At 36.3% G+C, this 11,338-nt stretch overlaps 1 long non-coding RNA gene across 1 annotated transcript in view; it reads right to left on the bottom strand.

The window, feature by feature from the left end:
- Window positions 1-5,460, bottom strand: part of LOC107835566 (uncharacterized) — a 10,765-nt gene extending 5,305 nt beyond the window's left edge. The window contains exon 1 of the long non-coding RNA XR_001661361.1: window positions 5,449-5,460. This is a non-coding gene — a long non-coding RNA (uncharacterized LOC107835566). The remainder of the gene's footprint in view (window positions 1-5,448) is intronic.
- Window positions 5,461-11,338: the final 5,878 nt, after the last annotated feature.

The raw sequence follows: 11,338 nt of genomic DNA on the forward strand, positions 1-11,338 counted from the left end.
AGTAAGGATTTACTCAACATAGGTAAACCTGCGTGGTATCTACCAGAACTTAACGAACCCAAATAGCCACCCCACCAGTGAGTTTAAGTTCTTGTCCCAGTTAATAGCGGACAGAGCAGTGGGGTGCTACAAATACATATTTGGTGCAAATATCTTTTTAATTACTTTAGAAAAGTCTCAAAAAACCACTTCTCCAAAGTTAAATTATGTTCAGCATGTAGATGTAAACATTTCAATTCATAAAGTAATCAACATTCTGAAAATTACGTGATCTAAAATTACATGTGACTGAATATTATGTCATTCCATGAGATTACAGGCACAAAATCTTATTTCATAAAAAAAACAAAAAAAACAAAAAAAAAAAACTTATGGACAAAAACCTGGTATAATTTTCTAGAGCGTTATGGCACTTTATTTTTCCATCAGTGTTTTATTCTCTTGCCTGTCTTCCAAGAACAGTATCCCCTGCCATTGGAAACAACAGTCATAAAAACTGTTTATAAGATATGAAAGAGTAATCCTTCCTGGTGATAAAATATTATATATATATGATGTACGTTGTCCGCAGAGAGGTTGACCCATTTCAACCTCCTTACCTATTAGAGCCTGGATTAGCAGGCATCTATTGAGAAGTAGCAGTTCCGACACGTTTATATTTAAAATGAAGAAAGGGGAATATATCCGCCCTTCAAAGACAAAACAGTTTGTAACATAACACAAACTAATAAGCTGTACCAAGGGGTTGGAGTGCTCCATTTACTGTGTGTAGAGGAGCTGGTGAGACAGTTCTTAGTACCTATTCTTATGGCAAAATGAGTCATCTGAATAACACCTACAGCATTTTATCTTACCGCAAATGTAGTAGTAAGAGAATTTGTTTTTTTCTTTTTGTCATTTCCATCTGCTGCACTATTTTTAGTTTGCGATTATATAAGAAATTAGGTGTTGCTGGAGGATTATGTCCTTGTTCCACGAACATATTTGTCAGAATGTATTTGCTAAGCAGAATTTAAATGTGCCTTCAGAGAATGAAGAAAAATTGAGTTTATAGAAGCAATAACAGATGAAAATGAAAAAGAAAAAAAATCACTTTAAAGAGTTTGATCCAGTTAGTGATCACCATTATCAAGTTGGGGTATCCCTAGAATTTCTTTGGAAACTTCTCTGACAGAGTACGCCAAAATGAGAAGACTAGGACATGCCAAGAAAATTATGGTGATAAAGAGAGGATAATAAACATCTATATTTTGATAAGGAATCTGAAAATAATTATTTTTTTTCTCTGGCATTTGAGGCAGAACACCAAAGATGCAACATAAAAAAAGACAACTAGAGACAATTCTTTATACAATTTTACAATACACCAGTACTTCTCCAAATACAAGGCAGTCAGCTGGTTTTGACAAAATGAAATACATCAAGACCCTGAATTTTTTTATTTTTTTTTATCTTTATCATTTTTATATTGTTCCCATGACAAGAAACACCTTCAGCAACTTATAAGCCTATCCACCGAAGCATTATACTTGGCCATCTATGCCTCAGGGAAAGCTTAAGCTATTAGATGAGAGGGGGAAGAGGAACAGATACAGACGTCAGGGTACGTGGAGGAGGAGGTTATAAAATGATACCACACGGTGCTTCAGATGAATAATTCCAACAGGAAAGAGCAAACGGCGACAAAAAATTTTATCTCTCAAATACAGGCCTTAATGAATGTGAAGGTTATACAGCTACAGGTAAAATGTGCCATATTTTATTTTCCTCCTAATTGACGTAAAAACTTTAACCTCTCGGAAACTCAGACGAAATTTAAGACATCCTTTGCTGAATGGCACTAACCTGTGGAGACCAAACTACATTACAAATCTTGAATCATACTTAAGTTAGTTTCTAATTAAGATGAATTAAAGGACATAGTGGTTAATAAAACAGGGGTGGTAGTAAATTATAGTAGAAACTGTAAAAAAAAAAAAGAAAATCCAGAGCACAATAAAAAAAAACTATCAAATGTCTAAATGAAGACTGTTTTACATACAGACCTCTGTTTTTGGTTTCTTTGTAGAGACTGGCAGATGGCCTCCAAAATTTGGGCATTCTCTGGACCCCTATGAGACATCAGGCTCAGTTCTGGGTGCTAAGATCAAATGTGGCCCAAATGCAACATTACTGTTTCTTAGGGCGAATGATTGCATGTTATGCGAGGGCCAGAACTGACCCATGTTAAACAACAAGCGGCAAGTATGAGTTATGACACAATGTGTGTGGACTCTAGCTGAAACCCATGAAAGGAGGTCAGATTTGACCTTTGTTAAATAAAGGTCTTCACAGAGGACAACCCTCAAAACTAAAAGTGTTTCATCCCTGATTTCGCTGTTTTAGAGCAAACAGTTTTGCTGTGTGGGAAGGAAAGACGTTCAAGTTAGATATTGCATCATAGTGAGCACTTTCAGATAGTACAAGGCTTTGAATTCTGGGCTTTTAATGAGCTAAGGATTTTGAAGGGGCTGCACTTTGTATTACCCAGCCACAAGGCCATTTTATAACGTACAACTTCAGTTGTTATGAAAAATTCTGTATATATCATACATGACTTAAAGGAAATTTGACTTTGCAATTTTACGCCTTGAAATTCTTAGGAGTGTTAGAAGTTATTTGTATGATGAGCTTAGGAGGATTGCAGTTCCACCAGGTGTTTGCTAATTGGTGCTGCCACTAGTCTGGTGAAGTTGAGTGGTGAGGGGCATTATGGAAGCCTGTTCTGTGAGACAGAAACTCAACTTGGAGACTGCAGCTGCAACAAGGAACTTTGTTTGAGCAAGCGTTTAGGCATCACTGAATGAATGCCTCAGGAGATTCAAGAAGTTAATCAAACATGCATGAATGAATCAAGCACCAACAAAAGAATGATTGATTTTTTTATTACCTAAAATAAAGAAGTCAATTCAGCTTTAATTCAGTTAATATGTTTAAAGTCACGTTTCCATCTTATTGTCCAATTGAGTGGACTTCTAAAATTTTGCAAAAAAGAACTAACAAAAATGTGAACCTATTGGTTTGGAGCGAATCAGCCAGGCTACACAAAGCGCAATTTCATCAGACGTTGACTCTCCACATGGCCGTAATAAAAAAAGATGTAGAGGTTGCAAACTAAACTAGATCACACATCTCACAAAAACGAAATGTTCTCTCTACATGAACTGCAGGTTTGGTCTTTTAAATTATTCAGTTAAGGCATTGTATGACTACTGCTAAACAAAATGAAATTTATTACAAGCAATTGTAGCTCTACAAATGTTTTTTTTTATTATTATTTTTTTGTTTTTATGTCAACTGGCATCATAGTCAAAGGGAAATGTTTACCGATATTTTCATCCATGTGTTCTTGAAATGATTATTGACCTCAGAAATGTTAGTAGGAGGGAAAGTTTGCTATGTAATAACTTATTCAGTAAATGTGTTTCCATCTCCACTTTTATGCTCTGTGGAACATGAAACTACTGAAAAACACTGTGTGTGCAAACTATTCTGACACTGTCTTTTTGCATGAGTACCGTAATATCCTTTTAAATGTTTGACACACTAATCTCACAAATGCACTCCTAGCTGTTGTCTAAGATATCTATAGTGTCATGGAACCAAAGGGTGAACTATGCAGACAGTTCCAGTGAAGAAAAAAAAAAAGGAAAGCAGATATTTTCAAAAATGTAACTGTGCATGTTTAATTCGACTCTGACTCTGACAAAAAAAAAAGTGAATTTGTTAGACCTAAACAACTCGTGCAATTGCTGCAAATGAAACCACGTACATTGAGATAAACTATGCTGATTAACTCTGATGGTTGCTCATAAATTAAAAAGAAAGTCAATATAATCATTGAGCTTATACTAATGTGTATGTATGAAGCAAAATAGATTGTTAGTTTCTCTAGATATTGAATGAAACTAGTAGAATTAGGTGAAATAGATTGAAGTTCAACTTAAAAATATTAGGCTGAAACTACTATCTTAATGTTTTAATATATTTATCTCACATGAACTGAGGATGGCAACGTATTTGCTTTTATAAAGTCTGTGCCATTTAAAAGTACACGGATGCTCTTTTAAGAATGACGGCTTCTGTTTGAGAAATTGGACTCCTCCACATCAGGCCTTCCTGTGACCCTTTTGTGCTTTGTCAGCGATACTCAAGTCGCTTGCTGTTTCTCCCTTTTACCATGTTCGGTTTGTGTGTGCTGAAAGTAAACATTGCAGCATTGTAATGACAAATGGCAAGCAAGCAGAGAGGAAGCCTCATAGACTACTACCTCCGCGTTACCTTTCACTATTTCTGTGTGCAAGTGAGAACGAGTGGACTGCCAAGAGGAGAGAGGTACCAAAAATGTCTTCTATTGAATGTTTTCTATCCCTTTATTGCTTCCTGTAATTGGTTCTCTGACAGGCAACTGGTCTTTGTTGTCCTTTTTCCACTGTTGAAGGACATTACACAACAAAATATGGAGGAAACCACATGCGAGCTCCATAAATTTGATTTAAAAGTAATAGTTGTCAGCACCCGCTAATCTAACTACATTTTGTGGTCGGAAAGAAAAATTAGAATACTACTAAATATTTTAGTCAGAAGGGCATCATCTCAACCCAACACACATAAAAGCCACTTTCTATGAGACCTTTTATTGTCATCCTTTGAAAGCATATTCAAAATGTTATGTGTGAATCTCTTGCAAAAGCAGGTCACATTATTACAATGAACTGACATTCCTACAAGAAGTGCAACGTCATTTCCAACCAGTTTGTAACCATTGTGTTTCGGCTGGATATGAATGTGGTGTGTTGATTAAGCTAAGTAGCAATACTGTGAAGGTTATAAGTTTGGTCCCTTGTGACGACAGCAGTGCTAATGCTACGTGTACTCACTGTGTGATAAATGCAGTGGAACATAAACACAGACAATAGTCATATATTAGATGGTGTATTTTAGTTAAAAATAGGGGCGGAAACCCGAGAATGGCAGTGTTTTTGTGTGCAGGTGGTTAAATAGAAGGTCCTTCTAACCACTTGTACATGTTAAATGAGGGTGTTTTAGTACAACCAGCTCATAAGACGAGACGAGACAATATAATGCATGATTTTGGTTTAATTAGAATGAAACGAGAGTTTTAGCTCAATGTTTGGGGAAAAAAGACAAAGAATCAAATTTTCTTTGAGATTCTAAAATTCAAAAAGTTTTAGAATTCATCAGATGTGTTTTAAAATGTCTTTGATCATATGGACTGTCCTACTTAATGTTTTATTCTTATATTATTCTTATTTTTAATGGAGTGGGATGCTTTTTTTCTGCATGCTCATGTCCAAGATTTTAGATGAAGCTCGATTTAATCTCGTTTTTCAGCTGATATTAGATCAATTTCCAATGTCGACATCAGATTGGGACTCTATTACATACAATTCAATTCAATCCATTCATGAGTAGATGAAGTTAATTTGGGGTAAATATTTAAAGAAATGCTCGGCTAAGCTGTATTGCAACTATTGCTAAACAAAATGAAATGTATTACAAGCAGTCGTAGCTCTGCAGATGGTTTTCCATGTCACTGGACATCTTAGTCAAAGTGACATTATTATACAGATACTTTCATCTGTGTGTCCTTGAAATGTCTATTAACTGCATGTCAGTAATTATTTTTTCTAAAATACCACCTGATAAAACGTCGATACGGACAACCCTGCATCCATAACTGAGTCACTGACAAGAAAACTGGGCTGACAACAGCATAACGCAATGCACTCCTTTTAAGATTATGTCAGTTCACCCAGGCTTTGTAATCCAAGTGTTGAGTTTCTTTTATCTTCCACTCAGAGTCTGACAGCGTAGGCTTTCAAGTGATATCAAATTCCTTCTTGGAAATTCCAGATGAAATACCAGCAAACAAAGGCAATGCAATTTTTATATCAACCGGTTGTTTCATCCGTATGCTTACAAAGTTAACATAATGAGCTATTTTGCGCTGTAGTGACATTTCAGATAGATCAAAAGAAAGTGCGAGACTAATTAACTCTGGCTGGGTCATCTGCTTGAAGTTTTAGAAAACTCAAAACACATGAAGGTCTAGAAGAGCATCACTAAAGACACACCTGTACTAGTTATCTAACTGGAGTGATGAGGGACTTATCAACCAATCAGAAGCCAATTCAGGGTAAGATGAGCAACACAACAAGTTTAACAGGAAATGTCAGTGTTTATTTAAATGGTCTAACTGACTGTCATTTCATGATTAACAAAGGCAACAACAAGGAAAAGAGGAGGAAAAGAAAAACACAATTTCCTAGAGGCAGAAAGCAATGCAAGTGATCGGTGGAGAGTTAAAAGCAGAGTTTTTGCCAGCCACTGTGACGCCAAATAAAGTTTACACTCCGCCACTAGCATTTTAGGAGGCCGATGGCACGCTCCACGGTTGACTGCTTACGGGTGTGAGTATTATTAAAGTGTGCACCATCTGTGTGCTCTGGGGGTTTGGAAACAGGGTTAGGAGCCAGAGCCCGAGGGGCAGTCACTGTCCTCGGCAGGTAATAGTGAAATAGTGCATCAGGTCCTAATAGTTAGAATCCCACAAATTCGTTTTGCATAAACTCACCAAGAAGTCAGCCATCACATACTGGACCTGCCTGCAGTCTACTCCCTACACTGCCTTACGTCAGGATGAAGAAGTCGGGTGCTAAGTCAGGCCAGCATGCCACTAAGTGTGACACGTCCACACTCAGGTCACATAAGACTTGCACACCAGTAGAATGCACAAGCTTACATACACAGATTCATTGTCGTAGGGAGCCCTTATCACTTCTTCTTTGTTCCACCGTCTTCCTCTTCTGGATGTGTAGTTTTTAATAGTCAGTTTTCTGACTATTTTCTGCTCCCTATTTTGACATATTCTTTTTTTTTTCTTCTACACAACAACCAGTTTCCATTTGTCCTTTTGTTTACTGAGCTTCACTACAAAGTGATCTTGCCTGCCTCCTATCTGTGTTTGAGTCCTCAAAATTCCTAACGAACTCACAGCAGTGTGTTACTTGGAAAATACATTCAAGCTTTATTGTGCAAAAAAAAAAAAAAGTATGAAAATACATATTTACTATTTTACAATACAATTAGATGCCGCTCTAATTCTTCACGGTGAGGTTAAACTAAGAAAATTGTTGATAAGTTACACATTTCACATTTGCTCTCCCCTGTCAGAAGTGTGCAGCACTCAGAGCACATATGTGAGAGAGAACTGGAAATATGTTGATTGTTTGGCACAGATTCTTCCAGGAGTCAGAGGGAGAAAAAGATAAACTACATTTAGTTGGAGGACAAAGGAACAAAGCATGTGATCACTGGAAAAAGAAAACCTGCTCTGGTGTAAAGGATGAATGAACATAAAACTATTCGGTTTGGTGTATTTGGTTTGGCAGACCTTCCTCAAGGTTTGATTAATAATTGAAACGACCGACATGAAGTAATGTTTCCACAAGCTTTCAGGGACATTTCCATGTATGTTTTTGACAAAATTATTATTTTTTTTTTCTCACTGGATATTGCTGACATTGAGAAAATCAGGTTTAGATCTTTCTTTTGTAATGCATGTAAAAGGAATATTCTTGTGTAGTAATATTTTTTCTTCTCACCACACTAAAAGACTCAACAAAGGCCAGTATAAATGTTGAATTATTATTTTTTTTGTTTTGTTTTGTTGTGTTTTTTTTCCGGAACTGAGGAAAGGAGGAGTGTAATATTTTGTGACTAGTTATTCCTTTGAGACAGCTAAAATCCACCTGTGAAGATTCAAAGGTAATACTAGTGTTTCTAGCATTTGAACTATGGCTGAAAATAAAAAAAAGAAAAGCAAATCTCCCATCTTCACTGATATTCTAAGCTGATCTCTCTGATCTGCTGTGACACAAAGGTCACAAAGCATTACGCTGTTGCCTCAAGTAGTGTTTCCCAAAACCAACACAACTCAAAACACACACCTGTACAAGAAATGTGTTTCTAAAATCCACTCCCTTTAGCTTCACATGTTTCACTCTTACTGACTTATTGTCACTTCTGTGCCTTTTTCTTTTCCTTCCTCTGCCTGGTTTGTCAGCTTAACTCCGAGGTGATTACAGTAAAAGTGACCGATGGAGGCGTTTGGTATCAGCAGTGGTGTTGCTTTTCAGTTTTTGTGGTTGCCCTAAGCATATGTCATGACAGGCTCCCTCTACTTATTCTTCCATTTGACTCAATGTTTTCTAGTATTGCATGTGCAGTTTTCCAGTTTTCTTGGTAATATGAACAAGCAGACATTAAACAGAAGTAATAAATACTTTTTGCAGATTGCAGCGTTGTCTCTGAACGCAAATGCATTTAAAAAAAAAAAAAAAAAACTTGGATAACGATTTCTAAATAATCATTAAGTCAACCGTTGCCTAAAAAATAGAAAATAAAAATATTGCATGTTATAATGGTTGCCATAGTAATGTTTTTGTTTTAGAAAGACAATACCAAGCAAATGGCAAATCAAAGTACTATAAAATGCCGTTTGTCTTATACATTTATGATGAGACATAGGGTCTAAACCACTGCAGAACCTCAATGCTGACAGACAGCAGCCTCATTATTTTGGAAATATAATACCTGTAAATTGTTTTCTAGGAGGCTTTCCTTAGATAGTGGAAAGTTGGAAGAAGTGTCACCTCAAACAGAAACACTAAAATAAGCAAGATTTAAGACCAACATTTGTAACTGTCTGCTGTTTGTCTTACAAAGATTAGCATCTTGAACCCACTATAAAATTCAATAAATATATAATAAAACTGGTTCCAATGACCTTAACATCATATTTGAGCATGTCCTTCCCATGACATGTTGTATTTCTTTGGAGAGTCCACATCTCGTGCCTTGCACATACCCCCAGCTTCAAGAGATTCGCTAGAAGCAGAACACGCACAATACCCCAGCATGGCACGGCACGTCAGTGAGAAGCATGCAAAGCAATGACTCTCTTTTGAATTGACATACGTGGCATTGTTTACCAACCCTGCTCTGTGCATTGTGATAAGCACACGCGGCTAAAAACAGCGGGATTAGAAGGGGCTTTCTTCCACATTGATGCTAGGCTTTTTACCTGTTTTTGTGTTTGCAACTCTGAAAACAAAGGATTGAAACCAGAGGGCAGGTGTTCTGTGTGTGAAATAGTTCACAAAGCATATTAAGCTTATAAGAATACAGCACGATACATACATACATACATACACGATACAGTATGTCCAAGAGCTCTCATGGACAGCTGTTATTTTTAGGATATGATAATCTTTCTCTAGAATTTTTTAACAATACTTTCAAACAGCAATGTTTTGCTACCCCTGACTGTACATCTGTCTGAATGTACATACAGCTGGGCGTTTTCATAATACTTCCTGCAGAGCGATTGACATATGGCATAGTCCAGGCCCGGGGATTAAATCCGGTTTATATTTTTTTATGTGGCCCTCTGTAGATGAGTATTTTGCATGCCATAATCAACCACTAACTAGTTTAAGAAGGTGGAGGGATCACCAAGCGCTCTCAACATGGACGACTGATGTGGGGTAGAACAGCTTCATAGGCTTTCTGGAAAACAATCTTGTTAATGAGAATTAATGTGAAAATGTTTCCAAAGAGTTCTACATAGCAAACTAGCAATTCACTATATGCGAAAGGTTTGCATTTGTTATTGTGAACCTTGACTAATGTTACATGATGCATTCAGTGACAGAATATGGCTGCAGGATTTTTACAAATTTATCTATTGTGCTGCTGTTGTTTTTTTCTCCAATTAAATTTTTTGACAAGAGGCTCCAAAACTGGTTGGACCCGAGCTCTACTCGCTCTTCTGGTGTTGGCATGAAGACAAAAAAATATCATGTATCTCACTATGTTTGTCTTTGTGTCATTGTTTTGACATTTTATACAATATGTTGTTGTGCAACATGTTACCTACATATGTACATGTTTTTACTCAGATGTGATTCTAAGTGGCTAGAGTATGCAAGTACTTTTTTTGTGTCACAAAACCACAGAAAAATGCAATTATCTGACACTTGACTTTAATAAACATCTCTGGCTGTCATGTTTGCACTTAAAACAGCCAGTTATTCATCTGAACTCTCCCGTTGCTGCTTGCATTTCTACTTTAATGTTTCATTCTTCTCTATCTACTGCTTTTTGCTTAATTTATATTTGTGCCACAATATTTTTTTTTCTTTCTTGCTTCCTAACATTTAGTTTCATCAGCTCAGCTTTTCATTTGCTTTGTAATTACTGTCTCTTTCACTTACTGCCTGGCTGATTTTTTTTTTTTTTTCTGCAAAGTAGCCCTACCAGAAAGACAACAAAGTTGGACTACAAGGAACGCTTTTAAAAGCTGAACAGCTGTGCTTTCATTTCCCAACATAAAGGGAGTTTCAATCAAAACAGTCACAAAACATTTAAACTGTTGTGGGACTTTTTGATAGTTATTATTTATTAAAACTGAACGTTGACTTTAAAAGTAGATTGTAATTAAAATTGTTACGTTACTTAATGTGTTGTAATGCCTCAGGGCCGTTAGGGCGGTTGTTGCCGTCTTGATGTTGACAAACCGCTCATTCCTTAAAAGCAGCAACAGCGTTTTCTTGCTTAAAACAATAAAGTGCACTGCACATCAACTGTTTTCTGTTGTGAATACATACATAAACTTAGTTTTTCAATTTTTTTTTTTTTTTTTCAAATTTTCAATTAAAGCAAGGCTGAGCCGCTTCACCTGTGTCCTACTCTTAACCCAACTACTGAGTGTAAACTAAAGTCATGTGTGATAGACAGGGTTACTGAAATAGGCAATTGAATGTCTGCATAATACTTCAAATAGGTTTGACTTAATATTTTTCTTTTAAGTGCTGCAGTTTCAGTGAATCTGTAATGCTTTCCAACAAAACAAGGTCTTATGCAACATGCAATTTGAATCAGTGTGTAAATTTAAAATTTATGTGAAATGCAAACATTTGACATCGGACCCAAATATCAAAATTTTTCCTGTTATAGAACATGAATAAATAATTGGGGGGTGGGGGGAAAATATTGATTAGAAATTAATTCACTTCTTTTGCTTGTACATGAACTAATTTTGCTTAGAATAATTTGTCCAATCAATTGAATCCAATTATATTCTAACACAATTCAGAGATAGATTCATATACAGTTTGTAGACCAGAGATGTTTTTTGTAGTGTGTCCAGTAGTGGGGGTTTTTCTGAGTATAACACAATATTACATACAGATGGCAGCTGCAGAATATTGAT

The sequence above is a fragment of the Poecilia formosa genome, unplaced genomic scaffold (genome assembly GCF_000485575.1).
Source record: "Poecilia formosa unplaced genomic scaffold, Poecilia_formosa-5.1.2 Scaffold13, whole genome shotgun sequence".
NCBI lineage: Eukaryota > Metazoa > Chordata > Actinopteri > Cyprinodontiformes > Poeciliidae > Poecilia > Poecilia formosa.